Source organism: Physeter macrocephalus, unplaced genomic scaffold (assembly GCF_002837175.3).
Source record: "Physeter macrocephalus isolate SW-GA unplaced genomic scaffold, ASM283717v5 random_119, whole genome shotgun sequence".
Classification (NCBI taxonomy): domain Eukaryota; kingdom Metazoa; phylum Chordata; class Mammalia; order Artiodactyla; family Physeteridae; genus Physeter; species Physeter macrocephalus.
In genome coordinates this window covers 1,333-18,575 of record NW_021145406.1, presented here as the reverse complement: position 1 = coordinate 18,575, position 17,243 = coordinate 1,333, and the positions used below count along the sequence as shown (strand labels likewise).

The following is a 17,243-nucleotide window of genomic DNA, read 5'->3' as shown; positions in this document are numbered from 1 at the left end:
TGAAATCAAGGTGTCTGCAGGGCCACGCTCCCTCTGAAGGCTCTAGGGGAGGACCCTTCCTGGCTTCTTCTAGCTTCTGGTGGCGCCAGGTATTCCTTGGCTTGTGGCTGCATCTCTCTGATCTCTGTCTCTGTGTTCACATGGTTGTCTCCTCTGTGTATATCTCTGTGTCCTCTCCCTTATAAGGACACCCGTCACTGGATTTTGGGTCCATCCTAAATCCAGGGTGATCTTCTCTAGAGATCCTTAACTAATTACACCCTCAAAGCCCCTATTTCCAAATAAGGTCACATTCTGAGGTTCCAACTGGACATGAGTTTGGGGGGATACTCTCCCACCCGCTCTACCCAGCAGGCAGAGTGTCACCAGGTAAAGGGCAGGTCTGTTCAGCTGGTGGGGGGAGCAGTGGGCTGGCAGCTGGTTCCAGGAAACAGATCTGGGGCTTCTAGCAGCCTCAGGCTCTGTTGTCAGCTAGGGCAGCTTTGCCTCTGTGAACAGAATCAGAGCCCAGAGCCCAGTAGGTGGTTGCCAAGGGCTCAGCCACCCTGGAGAGGGTGTGCCATTTGCATGCCTGCTTTACAGTGTCCTGGGCAAGAAAAGCTGAGCGAGGCTCTGAAGAGCCAGCCTCAGGACCAGGTGGACTCCCAGGGAGACAGACTGCTCAAGCGTAAGAACTTTCCAACAGGACCTTGTAGTGGGGAACGCCCCGTCCTGGGAGGTGCTTTCGCGGCCCTTGCAGGGCTGATGTTGCAGAGAGCATTCAAGTCCCATCCCGGGAGCTCTGAGCCTGTGCTTGTCAGGGACTGTCGGCCCCATCCGACAGCCATGGGTCCAGGTCAGTGACTCACCCAAGGGCAGCCAAAGAGATGCGGCAGGGCTTCCCTGGTGGTGCAGTGGTTGAGAGTCCGCCTGCCGATGCAGGGGACGCGGGGTCGTGCCCCGGTCCGGGAAGATCCCACATGCCGCGGAGCGGCTGGGCCCGTGGGCCATGGCCGCTGAGCCTGTGCGTCCGGAGCCTGGCCTGCCAATAGAGGGGACACAGGTTTGATCCCTGGTCTGGGAAGATCCCACATGCCGAGGAACAACTAAGCTCGTGCGCCACAACTACTGAAGCCCATGTGCTCTAGGGCCCGCGTGCCACAACTACTGAGCCCACATGCTACAACTACTGAAGCCTGCGCACCTAGAGCCCATGCTCTGCAACAAGCCACTGCAATGAGAAGCCCACACACTGCAATGAAGAGTAGCCCTCCTTCCCTCATGGTGCAGTGGTTGAGAATCTGCCTGTCAATGCAGGGGACACGGGTTTGAGCCCTGGTCTCGGAAGATCCCACATGCTGCGGAGCAACTGGGCCTATGAGCCACAACTACTCAGCCTGCGCATCTGGAGCCTGTGCTCCAAAACAAAGAGAGGCCACAACAGTGAGAGGCCCACGCACCACGATGAAGAGTGGCCCCTGCTCGCCGCAACTAGAGAAAGCCCTCGCACAGAAACGGAGACCCAACACAGCCAAAGATTAATTAATTAATTTTTTTTAAGAGTAGCCCTCACTTGCTGCAACGAAGACACAACGCGGCCCGCGTACTGCAAAAAAAAAAAAAAAAAAAGAGAGATGCGGCAGAGCCAGCCCCGGCCCGCTGCACCCTCCCTCTGGCTGGTTTGTGGGCTTGTCGGCGGGGAGGGGTGCCTTCACGCGCTGGCGTCAACTCCTCTGCAAGGCCCGACACCCCTCCCTGTGCCCCTTCCACCCTGTCGGCTTCTGCAGCCAGGTCTCCCTCCCCTGCTCTGTCCTGAAGCTCCACATCCTGCCAGCTTAGCCCAGGAACCTCTTCCACGGCCGGCTGGGCACTCCGCCTGCCCCCGGCTCTGCCTCTCTCTGAGCACCAAGCCCTCACTGGGCACCTCCCCCGGGGCACAGTGTGGAGTTGTCATCTAGGTGCTTGGCACCTGCAAGAGCCTTCATCTCTGTGTCCGGGCCTGTCCCAGACAAGATGCACTGAACACATCTCAGCCATGAGGGTGATGTTGGTCTCCAGACAACTATGTGTACACCAGGCTGGATGTTTTTGGAGGACATGAGGTCCAGCCCCGCCTTGACCTCCTGCAGACCTTGGGCAAGTCCCTGTCCCTCAAAGGGCCCTGTGTCCCCATCAGCTAAGGAAAGGCGAATCCTGCTGCTGTGTGAAACCCTTCCTGTGTCTGACTTCTGGAAACCAGGGGTGATGGAGGGGACCTTGACACGGTGCCCGAGATGCAAGCATTCCCCATTGCCGGGACCAGATGCCCCACGGCTGCCTGGCTGTTGGCATCTCAGCCGCCTGTCTGCCTCCCTTCCCACACCTGTGATGTCCCTCAGATCCTCCTCCTCAGAGACAAGAGCCTCGGTAATGAAGTCCCCGCTGATTCCCAGCCCTGCCCAGGCTGCCTGTCCACTGGAGCCACCTGCCTCATACTCAGCAGCTTTAAATTTTTTTTATTGAGATGAGATTCACATAACATAAAACTATTTTAAAGTATACAATTCAGTGGCATGTAGTACACTCACAATGTTGTGCAACCACTACTACTGTCTAGTTCCAAAACATTTTCATCACCCCAAAAGAAAACCTTGTGCCCAGCTCTGGGGCTTTTCTCCCTTTTCTGTTTTATTTTAAAATTGTCATAAAATACACATAACAAAATTTACCATTTTAACCATTTTAAGTGTCCGGTTCAGTGGTTAAGTGGATTCACATTGTGCAACCATCACCACCATCCATCTCCAGAACTCTTTTCTTTCCCCAAACAGAAAATGTCCCCATTAAACACTAAACCCCATCGCCTCTCTCCCAGCCCCTGGCACCCACCATTCTCCTTTCTGTCTCGATGAATCTGTCTGGGTGCCTCGTAGAAGTGGAATCATACAGTACTTGTTCTTTTGTGTCTGGTTTATTTCTTGTAGCATCATGTCTTCCAGGTTCATCCATGTTGTAACATGAGTCAGAATTTCCTTCCTTTTTAAGGCTGAATAACATTCCATTGTATGGATCGACCACATTTGTGTATCAGTTCATCCATCAATGGACACGTGGATTGCATCCATCTTTTGGCTATTGTGAGTCCAGCCCTGGGGCTTTGTGAGAGTCTAACGAGAAAAGCACAGGGCCAGCGGTCTGCCTGGGCTGTCGGACTCCCAGTGTATGCTCCCACCTTCCTTAATCCATAATTAGCTCCGGACCGCTGAGCCCAGGCCCCAGTGGAAAGAAGATCATTCCAGAATGCCCTACACCACCTGTACCTTCCTCTCCGAGCCATGCTGCCTTCCCTGCCCTTGGGCCCCCATTTTCTCCTCCAGAAAGGTAAGGGCACAGCTTGCTGAGAACCTCAGCCCTCCGTGGAACTGGCTGACCTTGGTCATGTCGCTCCCCTTCTCTGAGCCCTTGCCTGTCATTTGTCAGAAGGACGTAATAACCTGTGTCCACCACTCCCGTGGCGCTCTTCGAAGACCCTCTCAGTGGCTGTTCGCATCCTTGGGCCTCCACTCTTTACTGCCGGCCCTGTTCCCCCTTTCATTCTGTCCACAGGTGTTCTCTGAGCTCTTTACTGCCGGCCCTGTTCCCCCTTTCATTCTGTCCGCAGGTGTTCTCTGAGCACCTGCCCTGGGTGAGCTGGGGCTGCAGGTGGGCTGCTGTCCAGCAGAGGGGGTTTGAGCAGCCTTGGAGGGATGACAGACGTATCAGGCCGAGGCGGAGTTCACTTCTGGAAGGAGGTGCCCAGTGCCCCAGTGTCATCTTATTTAATCCCATCGAACCCAGTCAGGTGGGTGATGTTCCTACAAACGGGTAAACTGAGGCCCAGAGCGGTTAAACGACTTGCTCGAAGGCAAGGCTTAAATTCAAACTTAGGTCCGTCTGTTCCAAAGCTAGTCTTCTGCACTGCGTCTTGCTGCCTCCCGCTAGCTTTTTGTTTGTTTGTTTCACCACCTGGTTTTATTTTCTTTTTTGCAGGGTGGGGGGATGGTGCCCACCCCCGCCGCCCCCACGCCTGCTGTTCTGTTCAGGGCTGTTCAGTGCCTCCTGCCTCCCCACCCTGTTGACATGGGGCGTTTGCTGCGTTGGTTTTGTCTTTGACCCAGTCAGCCTGGCGGGGAAGTGGCGGCTGTGTGCAGAGCTTCCCAAAATAGCCCCAGGCTCCCCGCCAAAGATAGAAGAGCCAGACTGTGTGCAGTGGGCTTGGACCAGTTAAGATGACTCAGTTCCGGGTACCCCAGCCAGCCCCTTTTCTTCCTGACCTCCCCTCGAGCTCACCTGCCCTGCACCTCCCCCAGCCTGGGCCGCCGGATGCTGCTTCACACCCCTGTGCCTCTAGGATGGCCTTACTCCCCGGAGTGCCCAGAGGCTGCGGAGGGCTGCCAGCTTCGGGCTGCTGCCTTGGGTGGGTAGCCCTGGCCTGGAATCAGGGCTTCTCATTCCCTCCCTGTGACTGACTTGCCTGGGTTGACCTTGACCAAGTCCCCGCCAGCCTCTTGGCTTCAGTCTTCCAGTTGGAGATGGGGAGAGCGCATCTGTCTACTGCCTCGTGTCGTCGTGGGGACAGGGGTCCCAAACGGTGGGGGGAAGGTTGGTGATAACAATAGCGATGAGTTATTTCTTCCAATCCTGACTGCTTTGAGTGTGAGGGTACAGTTCAAAGGGAAGCCCTCCATTAGCAGGGCCGTCCCAGCATCACCATCTCCGTCATCGTGGTACTGATGGCAGCCACTGCTGTTCCTTGGGTGTTGTGTGCTGGGCACTTTACCTTCATCGTCTCTTAATTTATCCCCCCTGACTACCCTATGGGGGTGTCCATGGCATTGGACTGACTTCTATAAATGTGAGAACTCAGGCTCAGAGAGTTTAACTTGCCAAGACCCAGTGGAGGGTGGAGCCGCCATGGGAACTCGCTCTGGCTTCAAAACCAGGTTCTGCCTGTGATGTCTTGCCCCCTCCACCAGGGTAAGCCCGTCCCTGCTCTAGGCTTCCCTCTCCAGACCATGAACCTAGTCTCATGGGGGCTGCCCTTGGCAGCCACAGCAGCTCAAAGATTCTGTCTGTGTTCACCCAGGGAACCTGGTATAGGACAGAGACACACTAAGGCTTGGCCTCAAAGAGAGCCATGAGGTCATAAGGGCATCTCTGGAACTGAAGGGGCCGCCCCTTTAACACCCCCCTTATTTATTTATTTATTTGTTGAAGTAGAGTTGATTTACAGTGTTGTGTTCATTTCTGGTGTACAGCAAAGTGATTCAGTTATACATTTATATATATTCTTTTTCTTTTTTTAAAATGACAGTTGTATATATATTTTAAAAGTTTATCTATTTATTGGGCTGCACCGGGTCTTAGTTGTGGCAGGCGGGCTCCTCAGTGGCAGCTTGAGGGCTCCTTAGTTACGGCTCGTTGGCTCCTCAGTTGTGGCATGGGAACTCTTACTTGCAGAATGCATGTGGGATCTAGGTCGCTGACCAGGGATTGAACCCAGGCCCCCTGCATTGGGGCGCAGAGTCTCAACCACTGTGCCACCAGGGAAGTCCCTATGTATTCTTTTTCATTTTCTTTTCCGTTATGGTTTATTACAAGATATTGAATTTACTTCCCTGTGCTATACAGTAGGACCTTGTTGTTTATTTTTTAAAATAAATTTATTTATTTTATTTATTTATTTTTGGCTGCGTTGGGTCTTCATTACTGCACGCGGGCTCTCTCTAGTAGTGGCAGTGGGGGCTACTCTTCGTTGTGGTGTGTGGGCTTCTCATTGTGGTGGCTTCTCTTGTTGCAGAGTACGGGCTTCAGTAGTTGTGGCACAAGGGCTTGGTAGTTGTGGCTCGCGGGCTCTAGAGCGCAGGCTCAGTAGTTGCGGTGCACGGGCTTAGCTGCTCCGCAGCATGTGGGATCTTCCAAGACCAGGGCTCGAACCCGTGTTCCCTGCATTGGCAGGTAGATTCTTAAGCACTGTGCCACCAGGGAAGTCCCTGTTTATCTATTTTATATATAGTAGTTTGTATCTGCTAATCCCAAGCTCATAATGTATACCTCCCTCACCCCCAACCCCGCCCTTTTTATATTGTACATTGAAGCAACTTCACAGAACAGTCGGCAAGTATTTCCCAAGTACCAGGCCCCGAGGGCGCCTTCCCACTCCTTGAAGAACCCCGGGAGGCCCGAATGTTCCGACTTTGCAGCTCAGTAAGGTCAGGCCACCCATCCGAAGCCATCGGCTCCCATGTGGCAGTGCCAGGACCAGCTCCCAGGCTGCCTGGTGCTTTTGCTGCCCTTCCAGGGTCCAGAGAATGGGAAGCTCTTGGCCTCCACACCCCAGCCCTGTACCTCATTCCGGCCCCTCCCTCCTCTGTCGGGTTCAGGCGCATCAGCACGGGCAGGGGTCAGCCTGAGCAGGTGTCTGTGGCCACTGGGGGCTGCACAGGCTGGGTTCCATCCCCAGATCGGGTTTGCGTCACCGTTTGCCTCCGCGCCCAAGGCTGGTGTGATTATATTTGTATGCATTGCCATGTGTGTTTATTTGTGTGCGCGTTTGTTTTTGCTTTGTGACTGCTCTTGTGCTGTGTCCCCCGGGTCAGGGCCTGGCCGGTTTTAGGGGCAGGGCACATGTGACTCTCATCTGGACCTCGTCGGCTGTGGGATGAACCAGGGCTGACGCACAGTTGTTTCCCCAGTTTGTGGTGAAAAGCACTGACGTGTAGAGCTGCAAGCCCTTATCCTCAGTTCCAAACTCCAGCAAGCTCTGAAAACCAAACGCTTTTTCCTAATTCACTTGGCAGCAAGCTCGCGCCTGAACCGAGGTGAGGCTATTTATAGTCCAAGTGAGGCTATTTATAGCCCGTATGCATCCTGTGTTCATGTATTTCACTGCAGAAATGTCCACGGATTTGATTATTGGATGCTGCTGAAACATGGAGTATTACCCATCTAAAGTGCGGGGAGTTCTGATCTTGGGTGCATCGGGCCCCAAGAGTAAGCCTACCTTTGTACCAGTTACAATTAGCCTCTGCCTCCAGCCCCCCCACCCCGCCAGTGTCCCTCCCAGTGTCCCTTTCCTGGAGCTAAAGTGGTGATGCCACCCACAGGGGCCTCCAGGACCCCACCCAGCACCACTGGCAGTGCTCAGCGGATATTGTTATGATCACCGTGGGTGATAGAACACATCTTTATTGCCAGGCACAGCGTGGGGTGCTCTCCACACGTATGTCTGACACCCCTCTTTGGATGTATGACCACTCCCCTTTACGGATGAGTAAACTGAGGCTCGGGCTTTTATGTATGATATCTAAGGACAGAGAGGAGAGAAGGGAAAGTGCTAGGGCTCAGACTTGCCCTCCCATTTTGCTGCCTCCCTGGGAGGGAGCCTGGGGACACAGCAGTTCGACTCCCCGGATTTGCAGGCAACACACGTTGAAATGGGGAGGGAGCAAGCATATGTGTCCCAGGTGCACATGGAGGGGAGCGGACACATGCGAGCCAGGCCCATCCCCTGGCAGGGAGGAGGGGAGAAGCAGGAGGCGTTCTGCCTGCAGGGCCTCCCTTGGGACCTACTGCCCACTCCCGCTGCAGTCCCTGCTTCTCAGATAGTCCTTCTGTACAAGCACCTTTGCCATTCCCCTCCCTTGTCTGTTCCCAGCAGCTGGCGGCTGCTAACACTCCTAGCTGCTCGGCCCCCGAATCTTTTCTGCAGTTCTCTCTGAAACCACAGAAACACAGGGGGTTGGCATAACTTTGCTCCAACCCCATCTGCCTGCTGTTCTTGGGGACCAGCTCCCCTCCTAACCTTCGGGAGCTCCCTTGCATCTGGGAGTGTTGGCGGGCCCTGAAGTCCCCGAGCGTCCACGCTCCGCTATGTGCAAGCTCTTTCCCGTGCATCTCCCATCGTCCTGTGACGACCCAGGAACCCCTCGCCGCCGGCCACGGCAGTCCTGCCTCAGAGCCTTTGCTGGGCCTCTTACCTACCGGGAGTGCCTCCCACCCCCACCTCAGCCATACCTGCCCGCAGTGCCGTAGTGCAGGGAGAGAGCGGATCCTGGGAGGGCTGCAGTTTCCTTGCCTACAGGGTGGGCTCGGGGTGGCCGCGCTCACTGAGCTGAGGGTGAGCTGGCCTCAGGGCAGGCGCCTGATACGGTGTGTACTTTGGCACAAGCCCCACTAGCAGGGGCTTTCTTCTTGCCTGCCTTATGGGGTCAGGAAGTTCCCCAGAGCTGCCGTGGCCTTAAAGAAGGCGAGGGTGGCCCACTGTGGAGAGCTTTGGGTTGAGAGGCTAGTGCTCTGGGCTCCGGTTCCAGCTCTGCCCTGGCTCCCTGGAGGGAGAGGAGGGAAGGATGGATGCGCGTATGGATAGATGGGTGGATGCATGCATGCATGGCTTGATGGCTGATGCGTGGGTGCATGGATGGATACTTGGGTGCATGTGTGGCTGGAGGAATGGCTGGATGGAGGGGTAGGTGGATAGATGAACAGATGCATTGATGGGTGGATGGATGCATTGATAGATAAACAGATCAAGTCCCTGCCCCTCTCTGGGCCTTAATTTCCCATCTGTACAATGATGGAGTTAGGTAACAAGTTCCCCTTCAGTGTCTGAGTTTTGTGATCCCATCTGTGTCAACCTAGCACCCTTAAAGACCCCTGCCCCACCCCAGGCACCTATAAACAGCACCACACCTGTGCCCAGGGGCTCTGGAACCCTCTCTCGGTTGCACTTCCTACCACCCACTGGGTGTTCCCTGTGCTGGCCTCAACCCCAGCCTTCACCCTCTGTCTGTGTGTGTGTTGTCTGGACTCTGCACGTCTATTAGTCGGCTCTACTTGGAGGTGCAGTTGTGTTTTCTTCTGACTTTTTTTTTTTTTTTTTGCGGTACGCGGGCCTCTCACTGCTGTGGCCTCTCCCGTTGCGGAGCGCAGGCTCCGGACGCGCAGGCCCAGCGGCCATGGCCCACGGGCCCAGCCGCTCCGCGGCACGCGAGATCCTTCCGGGCCGGGGCACGAACCCGTGCCCCCCGCATCGGCAGGCGGACTCCCAACCACTGCGCCACCAGGGAAGCCCCTGACTTTTTTTTTTGACAAAACCATTTCTTTATCTGTGGTGGGGGACTGTATGTCCATTCAGGATGAACCACTGAGCAAACAGTGGGTGGAAGTGTTGTTACGTACAATAGAAAGGAACAGCGCCCCCTGGAGTTGGGCAACTCTGCAGTGGCATCAGGCCCTGGGGATCCACAGGAAATAACGCGTGGCCTCGGGTCCGCGGAGAACTCACGGTTTTGTGGGGAAAATAAGATCTCGAAGCAGCCCAGATGTGAAGTAGCATTATGCACAGTAACACATGTCCTTCGTGCAGAGAGCTTGGCGGAGGGAAGGGCAGCTGGGGCTGAGGAGGCTGTGAGCCACGGACGACTTATCAGCAAGGCGGGGCTCAGCGGGGCTCAGCTTGCTAGGCTGGGCATCCTGGGGGAGGTGGGGTCCAGATGATGGCACTAAGTGCAGGCACCCAGACCCGCTGGGGACCTCCACACATGAGGCTGTGTAGGAAGTGCAACCGAGAGAGGGTTCCAGAGCCCCTGGGCACAGGTGTGGTGCTGTTTATCAACACACACACAGACAGAGGGTGAAGGCTGGGGTTGAGGCCAGCACAGGGAACACCCAGTGGGTGGTAGGAAGTGCAACCGAGAGAGGGTTCCAGAGCCCCTGGGCACAGGTGTGGTGCTGTTTATAGGTGCCTGGGGTGGGGCAGGGGTCTTTACTAGTTTAGGCAAGACCTTGAGTGCCAGGATACGGAGCTCAGGTGTTCTTTGTTGAATAAAGGTGAATTCTTGAAGATTTTAAGCAGGAGGGTGACACAATCAATGCCCCTCTCTTACAGTATGCCGGGGGATCTTTGCTGAAAAAAAAACAAAGGGTAACTTGGAAAACTCACCTATGGTTGGTGCTCTGAGCCCTTGGGACCTAGGAGCTGGGATATTGGCTCAGAAAAAAGGGAGGCTGCCAAGACTTACTGGATAAAGAGGGGAAACTGATAAATGAAGTTTTGCCCGACTTTGTTTCCTAAAAAAAATTTGTTTTGGAGATGAAATTCACATAACATAAAAAAAGAAAAAAAAAACCTAACCGCATTAAGGTGAACAATTTAGTGGCATGAATACATTCACAGTGTTGTGCAACTACCACCTCTGTCTAGTTTCAGAGCATTTCCATTGCCCCAAAAGGAAACCTCGTACCCATTAGCACCAGCCCCTGGCACCCACCAATCTGCTTTCCTTCTCAAGGGATTTGCCAGTTCGGATGTTTCGCATCAGTGGAATCATACATCAGATGCTGGGGGCCTTCCAACCTGACTTTTCTGTTCTGTTTTGCCCCACCATGCCCTAAGCTCACCCTGTACTTTCTGCTCTGTGGCCCTGAGGCCAGGCCTAGGTCCAGCCTGGCTGTAGCTCCTAGCCTTGCACTGGTCCAAGAAGGATGTTCAGATAGATTCTATGAAGAACAAATCAGTGAGCCGCGAGCTGGACCTGCGAGAGAAGCAGCCCTTGCGCCCTGCTGGGGCATTAATTGTGTGTTTGGCCATGTGCTGAAGGACAGGGCGTGAGGCTGGGTCAGTGCCCGGACAGCAAAGAGGACAGACCCAGCTCCAGAAGCCACAGTGACACAGTGACAGTGGCATCTGCAGCCCAGGCAGGCTCCTTCCTGGCCTTCTCTGGGCCCACCCTCTGTCTAGATCCCTTACCAGGACTGAGGCTAAGGGCTCACCGTGTAAGCTGCCCACCGAGTAAGGGGGCAGGGGCCGGTCCAGGGGAGGTGGGCTGTCTACTGGCCCCTGTCCAGACTGCCCCCTGGAAGATCCCCCAGAAATGGCCCCAAGCCTTCATTGCTCTCTCTCTCTGACTGTCCGGAAACATGGGCTCTGTGTGCCCTGCCACGTGCCGGGGTTGGTTTTCTCCCTGCCCGGGACCACCACCCTCGCAGCTGCGGCTCCTGAGCATTTACGCAGGTCTGCAGAGCGCCTCTCGGATCGCCACACCCAAGACCCAGGACGCACCAGACGTGGGCCCTGCCCTGGAGCCTCGCGGTCTGGGGACAAGGCAGTGGGAATGGGCTGTGTGAGGGCTTGAGGCGATGTGCACCCGGGGCACCCCGGGGAACCCAGCTTCGGTCTAGGGGGCCTGGCGAAGCGCGTGCTGGCTAAGTCTTAAAGGACACTTTGGGAGTTTGCCAGGGAGGCCAGGTGGGGACGGGCTTTTCGACAGAAGGAACAGCAAGTGTGAATCTCAGCAAATGCTTCCGGCAAAGGGAGCGAGCTGCCGCCGCGCGCCAGGCACTGGGGAGCCGGTGAGGCCGTGAGCGCTGCCCTTGAGCGGGACGAGAGGTGCGAAGCTGCCCGCAGCGGGGCTCCAGGCGGCCAGGCGCTAGGCGGGCCCCAGAGGTCGGGGGGCGGAGCCCGAGGACCTTGAGTGATGTTCGAGGGCGGGGCTCTGATCCTGGCGGGGGCTGTCGCGCGCTCAGATGCACTCTGCCGGCTTCTAGAAGGAAGATTTGCGGGGATCCAAACTGCAAGGTTGGAGACCAGTGAGGAAGCTGTTCTGCCCCCCAGGGAGGGCTGACAGGGCCTGAACCGAGGCCAGGAGGAATGGGGACCACAGGTGAGGCAAATTAGACTTCCGGTTCTGTCTGGTGATGCGAGATCCGCCGGGAGGGGCTTCAGGTGGCGCTTGGGGCCTGATCTGCGTCCTTTTCTGGCCCTTGGCAGTCGAGAGACTTTGGCTGAACTGCCTGACCTTGTCCGGCAGGCAGGTTTAATCTTCTGCAAAATGCCCAAAAGGAAGGAATGAGGAACACTGGTTCATAACTACCTTGAAGAGTGAAAGCTCAGGGAATGAGGTGTGGTTTGGGTTTTGCTGCCCCAACAGGAGGAGCCCAGGGCTCCTAGCCCAGATGCCACCAAAGGTCACAGCCGAACCCCTAGATCCCTTGGGTTTGTGCAGCCAAAGGTCCAGGCCTCCCTCCCTGACCCCCCCCACCCCCGGGGGCAGCTGCATCTGGTTCCCCTGCCTTGGCACCTCCTCGTGCACCTCCTCCTGCACGGTTAATAATTCAGGACAAGCCAGATGGTTCTGCTTCTTTTCCTCCTGCTCTCCCATAGCCTGCCGGAGCTGGTTCCTCACTTGCGGTGGGCATGGGGTCGGGGGGAGCCCCGGAGGCTCCCTGCAGTTAGCCAGGCGTCCAGGTGGCTGAGCTCTCACCACCAGTACCCGTAGCCTCAACAGACCCCGGGGCGCCCCACCTTCAGAGTCTGTGGGCCCATTGCCTGTGGAAGTGGGGAGAGTCCTTAGAAACCACTGGTCCTGCCTCCTGCCCATCCCTGCTTTCACTCAGGGTCTATCTAGGGCATTTCGTGAATATTTATAGGATGAGGAGACCGATGGTACCAGTTGCACACTCAGGAACATCCTTCCTTTGCTCTTCCCAATGTCCCTATTCGGAAGGGATTCACACACACATACACACTTCTCACGTTTGGGATCTGAGGTCTCGGAGCGCCCCGACTTGCCCAAAGCAAGCCATGACTTCAGTCCGCACTTGCCTGGTCCCCGTTCAAGGCCAAGGGCTAGACCTCAGTGAACAGTGAACTCCCGGGACTACAAAACCCTATAGGGGAAACTTTAAGGCATGTTCCGCTCTGGTTGTTGGCCTCATTCTTAATGGAATCCTGTGACTCCCCTAACTGGGCTGAATGTGGAGAAAGCCAGATCCCGAGGCCCAGGTGTGGACAGTTACCCCAGCGCCCAAGGGCAGGGACAGGATCCAGTGTCACACAGGGCCAGGAGAGGGCAGAAAGGCTGTGAGCTTTTCTCACTCAACCCCGGAGGACTTTCTGGAAGAGGATGGCAGGGCAGTCCAATTCTTTCATGCTTTGGGTCTAGCAGAAAGAGGCAGCAGCCTGGTCCTGGGCTTCCTGGTGTTGGCAGGAGCTGCTGACACAGAGAACCCGACCCGAGCCCGTGAAGGCGCCTTCCTGGGTGAGCAGCTGTGGTGGCACCGTCCCCACGTCTGTGTGTTCAGGTGAAGCCCTCGTGGTGAGAAGCTGGCACAGAACACTCTGGGGCAGCTCCAAATAGAAGAGGAGCTTGTCTCCCAGGCAACACGAGCGTGAGCTGTCAGCCTACACTCCTCCACTGGGGTACCCAGCACCGCCTAAGAGCGCCGTCGAAGTTCGGGTGTTCACTGTCCTTCCCAGAGGAGTAAACTGAGGCCAGGGTTATGCGACACGTACAGGTCGTCAAGCTCAGCCTATGTTCCTTCCGCTGACCTTCCACTACTACCCAGGGACCCTCAGAGCTGACTCAAGGAAGCTCACTGGGGCTTGGGACCGGTCAATGTTCCAGGAGCCAGGTGGACCTGGGAGCAGAGGTGGGGCGAGGTTACCACCACAGGGAAGAAGCCCAGAGAGAGGCGGGGGGCCCTAGGCAGTGGACAGTGAGGGTGTGAACACATAATAAAAAGGTGCTGCTTTCCTAACTACCTTCTCTCCGCTTCTCCTAATCTTGCTTTCACGTGGCTTCCACTGACATCTTACAAGTGTGCGTGTGTGTCTTAAAACTATCCTGTCAGTATATTGGGGACACTTTTGTAGACGGCGCTCACGGGGAGCTCCTGGCAGCGCTTCCCCCGTCCACTGTGCTTCTGCTGGGGAGGGGAGCAAGATGAGGAGGGCTGAGGGGTCTGGGAAGAGAGAGAATTCCCATCTAGGATCTGTTCAAAGGATCAGTCTGATTTTGAAGTTGATCGGAAGATCCTGTAGCCCAAGCTACCCTCAGAGTGGTCCAGAAACCTGTGAATCTGAGCAGAGTCTACTGATGTGTGATTAATTTACAAATAGGGGTGCAGAGTGGGAGAGCGTGTGCACAGGAGCCTGCTGTTCCTGCAAAGCTGCATCGAGATGTCACCGAGCTGGGTTTTATTTTGGTCCCCAGTGTTGGATCTGTTTAGCACCAAGCCCGCGTGGCACTGGGCATACTGGGCAGGCGCAGCTGGTGGTGTTACCACCTCCTGGAGGGAAGAAGCCTTCGAGGTAGTTCCAGGCAGGTGGAACCAGATTTGTTGGAAGCCCAGAGCAACTCCCCAGATTCACAGGAAGTGCCCAGGGTTCACAGATAGTATCTCCACGTGATGGGAGGGTGGTGGCGCGTGTCCAGAATCCTGGACGTCATGTCACCCGCGTCTGCCCTCCCCCCGCCCCCCAACCAGCTTCACCCTCCCCCCCCCCCCACCAGATCAACTCCCCACAGCTTACATGGATAAAGACAGTAGTGTGAGAGATTTCAGAATGATTGTACATGTTAGCTGATTTGGAATTTTTCAATCATTTTTTTGACCTTGGGGTAGAATGAAATTTATCTCTATGCCCTTTAGGAGAAAAAGGTTTGCTCAGCAAGTGGGTAACATGTAGAAGATCAAAAGAAGAGGCATCATCCTACTATTAGTCAGGACTCCTCTGGTTGTGAGTAACAGAAGTCAAGCTCCTGCTCCGGTGAAAAGGAACCTGCTTGGATGCTCACATCGCCAGGGGAGGGAGGGCGCGGGGGCAGCCAGCCTCAGCAGCGGCTGGAGTTGCAGATCCAAATGGCACCAGGAGCTGGGCTCGTGATCAGCTCTGTGGAGGCCCAAGTGCCAGTTCTGTTGGCCCAGACTGGCTACCTGCAGGGGACACAGCTGCTGACAGCCTCCGTGCCTTTGCTACCAGCGAAAGACCGATTCACGTTCTCTTTGACCCCACATTTTTAAAAAATCCTTGGAAGTTTAGGGATTTCCCTAGTGGTCCAGTGGTTATGACTCCGCGTTTCCACTGCAGGGGGCACGGGTTCCATCCCTGATCGGAGAACTAAGATCCCACATGCTGCGCACGGTGGCTGAAAAAAAAAATCCTTGGAAGTTTAAGCAGGGGTGAGATCAGTGTTTGCAGATTGAGAGCACACCACAGCCTTCTCTTCCTGCTTCAGATCCCTCCATGTGATAGAACAAATATTAGTAAATATCCATGTAGGCAAAGATGCCTTTAGTGAGTCATGAACCATGAGGAATTCCCAAAGGGTGGAGTGAAAATGGGATTAGACTGAAAAAGGAGACAATGGCCAAAATTGTCCCCAGGAGGTAGAGAGGTTCTAGGTGTGCTCTGAGCCTAGATGTGACAGATGAGGAGCAGGAAGGGATTCTGGGGTGACCACCACAGTTTGGGGGATAAATGAGGAAGAAGAATGAATACAACTGTTAAGTTTCCTCTCTTGTTGAGGAGGAAAGGTAGACCCTTTTTAATCTAAGCACTGTAGAGAATTACATGTTTAAGTACATGTGTTTAAATATTTAAAGATTGCCGCTGGAAAAAGGGTCAACAAACTATGGCCTGCAGTTCAGATCTGGGCCACCATTTGTTTGTGTAAATAAAGTTTTATTGGAACACAGCCATGCCTGTATGTTAATGTATTCTCTATGGCTGCTTTCATGCTATAGTGGCAGAGCTGAGTAGTTGCAACAGAGGCTCTATGGCCCACAAAACCTAAAATATTTACTATATGGCCCTTTGTGGAAAAAGTTTGCTGATCTCTGCTCTAGAAAAATGAAAATAAAACATAACGTCCAATCTATTGTAGAAAAATAGATGTATCTAACCAAACAAAATGAATCCAATAAAAGGAAAAATAAAAGAAATATGGTAAATAAATATGGAATTAGTCTAAACATCAGTAAGCACAATAAATGTGAACAAGTTAAATTCACTAATTAAACAATAGTCTCAAAACTTGTTTAAAATTTTTTTTAAAATAAATTTTATTTATTTATTTATTTATTTTTGGCCGCATTGGGTCTTCGTTGCTGCACGTGGGCTTTCTCTAGTTGCGGCGAGTGGGCTTCTCATTGCGGTGGCTTCTCCTGTTGCGGAGCTCAGGCTCTAGGTGCGCGGGCTTCGGTAGCTGTGGCACGTGGGCTCGGTAGTCGTGGCTCGCGGGCTCTAGAGCACAGGCTCAGTAGTTGTGGTGCACAGGCTTAGTTGCTCCGCGGCATGTGGGATCTTCCCAGACCAGGGATCGAACCCGTGTCCCCTGCACTGGCAGGCGGATTCTTAACCACTGCGCCACGAGGGAAGCCCTAAAAAATTTTTAAATGAGACTGAAAAAAAAAAAGAGCTTAAGTATGAACATAAAAGGATAAGGAAAGAAACCCCTAATGAACCATAGCAAAGAAGGCAAATATAGCAATATTAATATCAGATAAAGGAGAACTAAAAGTGAAAAATATTTTAGGTATAAAGGAATTGTTTAAACCTGTAAAAGGAATATTCCACCAAAAAGTTAAAAGCCCATCGACTTTCTGTACTTAACAAGGTAGCTTCAAATACATTAAATAAAAATTGATGATATTATGAGTGAAAAATGACAAATATAGAGTAACAATGGTGGGCTTTAAAAATCTGCAAGATATCCCTTGTGGTGTATATGTAGACGTACACAGGTGATGAAATTGTATAGAATTTAATACATACACACACCATACATACCAGTAAGTACAATAGAACTGGGGAGATGGGATTAAAATCTGTAGATCGTATCAATGTCAATATTCTGGTTGTTATAGTTTTATAAAAAGTTATCATTGGGGGAGACTGGCAGTGTACAAGGGATTTCTCTGTGTTATTTCTTACAACTGCACGTGAATCTGCAGTGATCTCAATGAAATTTTCAATAGAAAATTCTTCAAAGACAACATATTAGGTACAAAAAACCAAGAAACTCTTAGGTTAAATGAGGAGGTCACAGTGAACATTTTAAACTACAGTATTTTAATGAATGTCAGTTAGAGCCCTAAATGTGAAAGCCTATGGATGAAACCAAATCAGTGCTCAAAGGAAAATCTGTAGCCCTAAATTCATTTACTAAGAGATGAGTAAGACTAAACGTTATTCAGTTTAACTTTCAATTCAAGAAACTAGAAGAGTAAACTCGAAGAAGGTAAAAAGATAATTAAAAATGAAGTCAGAAAATGTAGTTGAATTCATCAATAATTCCAAAAAATTGTTCTTAAAAAGACAAGAGGTAAAACTTTGACAAGTCTAATTAAAAAAAAAAAAAAAAGTCAAAGGCAGACATAAAGAGAATATAACTTCAAAAGAGATTTTTTTTTTTTTTTTGCGGTACGTGGGCCTCTCACTGCTGTGGCCTCTCCCGTTGCGG

The 17,243-nt window shown here is 53.2% G+C and overlaps 1 long non-coding RNA gene across 1 annotated transcript in view; it reads left to right on the top strand.

The window, feature by feature from the left end:
* LOC114484882 (uncharacterized) overlaps positions 1-16,918 on the top strand; it is a 92,824-nt gene extending 75,906 nt beyond the window's left edge. The window contains exon 5 of the long non-coding RNA XR_008616551.1: positions 14,431-16,918. This is a non-coding gene — a long non-coding RNA (uncharacterized lncRNA). The remainder of the gene's footprint in view (positions 1-14,430) is intronic.
* The last annotated feature ends 325 nt before the right edge of the window (positions 16,919-17,243 follow it).